This window comes from Triticum aestivum, chromosome 7B, assembly GCF_018294505.1.
Source record: "Triticum aestivum cultivar Chinese Spring chromosome 7B, IWGSC CS RefSeq v2.1, whole genome shotgun sequence".
NCBI lineage: Eukaryota > Viridiplantae > Streptophyta > Magnoliopsida > Poales > Poaceae > Triticum > Triticum aestivum.
The window spans coordinates 386,152,434-386,156,266 of record NC_057813.1 but is presented as its reverse complement, the minus strand read 5'-3'; positions in this window follow the sequence as shown (position 1 = coordinate 386,156,266).

Below are 3,833 nucleotides of genomic sequence, written 5' to 3'. Positions count from 1 at the left end.
TAGATCGCACCATATCCAATAGAGTGTGATTACGATGTTCGGACACACCATTACGCTGAGGTGTTCCAGGCGGCATGAGTTGTGAAACGATTCCACATTTCCTTAAGTGCGTACCAAATTCGTGACTTAAATATTCTCCCCCATGATCTGATCGTAAGAACTTTATCTTTCGGTCACGTTGATTCTCTACCTCACTCTGAAATTCCTTGAACTTTTCAAAGGTCCTAGACTTGTGTTTCATCAAGTAGACATACCCATATCTACTTAAGTCGTCAGTGAGAGTGAGAACATAACGATAGCCTCCGCGAGCCTCAACGCTCATTGGACTGCACACATCAGTATGTATGATTTCCATTAAGTTGGTTGCTCGCTCCATTGTTCCAGAGAACGGAGTCTTGGTCATTTTGCCCATGAGGCATGGTTCGCATGTGTCAAATGATTCGTAATCAAGAGACTCCAAAAGTCCATCAGCATGGAGCTTCTTCATGCGTTTGACACCAATGTGACCAAGGCGGCAGTGCCACAAGTATGTGGGACTATCATTATCAACCTTACATCTTTTGGTATTCACACTATGAATATGTGTAACATCATGTTCGAGATTCATTAAGAATAAACCATTGACCAGCGGGGCATGACCATAAAACATATCTCTCATATAAATAGAACAACCATTATTCTCGGATTTAAATGAGTAGCCATCTCGTATTAAACGAGATCCAGATACAATGTTCATGATCAAAGCTGGCACTAAATAACAATTAGTAAGGTTTAAAACTAATCCCGTAGGTAAATGTAGAGGTAGCGTGCCGACGGTGATCACATCGACCTTGGAACCATTCCCGACGCGCATCGTCACCTCGTCCTTCGCCAGTCTCCGCTTATTCCGCAGCTCCTGTTTTGAGTTACAAATATGAGCAACCGCACCGGTATCAAATACCCAGGAGCTACTACGAGTACTGGTAAGGTACACATCAATTACATGTATATCATATATACCTTTGGTGTTGCCGGCCTTCTTGTCCGCTAAGTACTTGGGGCAGTTTTGCTTCCAGTGTCCGCTTCCCTTGCAATAAAAGCACTCAGTCTCAGGTTTGGGTCCATGCTTTGGCTTCTTCCCGGCAACTAGCTTACCGGGCGCGACAACTCCCTTGCCGTCCTTCTTGAAGTTCTTATTACCCTTGCCTTTCTTGAAACTAGTGGTTTTACTGACCATCAACACTTGATGTTCCTTTTTGATCTCCACCTCCGCTGATTTAAGCATTGAATATACCTCAGGAATGGTTTTCACCATCCCCATGCATATAGAAGTTCATTACAAAGCTCTTGTAGCTAGGTGGGAGTGACTGGAGGATTCTGTCGACCACCGCGTCATCCGGGAGATTAACCCCCAGTTGAGATAAGCGGTTGTGCAACCCAGACATTTTGAGTATGTGCTCGCTGACAGAACCATTCTCCTCCATCTTACAATTGTAGAACTTGTCGGAGACTTCATATCTCTCAACCCGGGCATGAGCTTGGAAAACCATTTTCAGCTCTTGGAACATCTCATATGCCCTGTGCTACTCAAAACGCTTTTGGAGCCCTGGTTCTAAGCTGTAAAGCATGCCGCACTGAACCAGGGAGTAATCATCACTACGCGACTGCCAGGCGTTCATGACGTCTTGAGTTGCTAGGAAAACGGGTGCTTCACCTAGCGGTGCATCTAGGACATATGCTTTCTTGGTAGCTATGAGGATGATCCTCAAGTTTCGTACCCAGTCCGTATAGTTGCTGCCATCGTCTTTCAACTTGGTTTTCTCTAGGAACGCGTTGAAGTTGAGGGCAACATTAGCGTGGGCCATTTGATCTACAAGGCATATTGCAAAGATTTTAGACTAAGTTCATGATAATTAAGTTCATCTAATCAAATTATATAATGAACTCCCACTCAGATAGACATCCCTCTAGTCATCTAAGTGATCCATGATCCGAGTCAACTAGGCCGTGTCCGATCATCACGTGAGACGGACTAGTCATCATCGGTGAACATCTTCATGTTGATCGTATCTTCTATACGACTCATGTTCGACCTTTCGGTCTCTTGTGTTCCGAGGCCATGTCTGTACATGCTAGGCTCGTCAAGTCAACCTAAGTGTTTTTGCATGTCTAAATCTGTCTTACACCCGTTGTATGTGAACGTTAGAATCTATCACACCCGATCATCACGTGGTGCTTCGAAACACCGAACTTTCGCAACGGCGCACAGTTAGGGGGAACACTTTCTTGAAATTATTATGAGGGATCATCTTATTTACTACCATTGTTCTAAGCAAATAAGATGCAAAAACATGATAAACATCACATGCAATCAAATAGTGACATGATATGGCCAATATCATTTTGCTCTTTTTGATCTCCATCTTCGGGGCGCCATGATCATCATCGTCACCGGCATGACACCATGATCTCCATCATCATGATCTCCATCATCATGATCTCCATCATCGTGTCTTCATGAAGTTGTCACGCCAACGATTACTTCTACTACTATGGCTAACGGTTTAGCAATAAAGTAAAGTACTTATATGGCGTTATTCAATGACACGCAGGTCATACAATAATTAAGACACCTCATATGGCTCCTGCCGGTTGTCATACTCATCGACATGCAAGTCGTGATTCCTATTACAAGAACATGATCAATCTCATACATCACATATATATCATTCATCACATCCTTTTGGCCATATCACATCACAAGACATATGCTGCAAAAACAAGTTAGACGTCCTCTAATTGTTGTTGCATGTTTTTACGTGGCTGCAAAAGGGTTCTAGCAAGAACGTTTCTTACCTACGTCAAAACCACAACATGATATGCCAATTTCTATTTACCCTTCATAAGGACCCTTTTCATCAAATCCGATCCGACTAAAGTGGGAGAGACAGACACCCGCTAGCCACCTTATGCAACTAGTGCATGTCAGTCGGTGGAACCTGTCTCACATAAGCGTACGTGTAAGGTCGGTCCGGGCCGCTTCATCCCACGATGCTGCCGAAACAATATAATACTAGTAGTGGCAAGTAAATGACAACATCTACGCCCACAACAAAATTGTGTTCCACTCGTGCATAGAAACTACGCATAACCTAGCTCATGATGCCACTGTTGGGAACATTGCAGAAAATAAAAAAATTCTACGCTTCACCAAGATCAATCTATGGAGTCATCTAGCAACGAGAGAGAGGAGTGCGTCTACATACCCTTGTAGATCGCGAGCGAAAGCGTTCAAGAGAACGGGGTTGATGGAGTCGTACTCGTCGTGATCCAAATCACCGATGATCCTAGCGCCGAACAAACGGCACCTCCGCGTTCAACACACGTACAGTTGGGAGAGATGTCTCCTCCTTCTTGATCCAGCAAATGGGAGGAGAGGTTGATGGAGATCCAGCAGCACGATGGCGTGGTGGTGGAAGCAGTGGGATCTCAGCAGGGCTTCGCCAAGCTCAGCGAGAGGGAGAGGTGTTACGGGGGGAGGGAGGCGCCAGGGGCTTGGGTGTGCAGCCCTCCCTTCCCCCCTCTTTATATAGGGGCCCTGGGGGCGCCGGCCCCTAGAGATCCAATCTCAAGGGGGGGCGGCCAAAGGGGAGGACTTGCCCCCCAAGTCAGGTGGAGCGCCCCCCACCCCCAGGGTTTCCAACCCTAGGCGCAGGGGGAGGCCCAAGGGGGTGCACTAGCCCACTAGGGGCTGGTTCCCTTCCCACTTCAGCCCCTGGGGCCCTCCGGGATAGGTGGCCCCACCCGGTGGACCCCCGGACCCTTCCGGTGGTCCCGGTACAATACCGGTGACC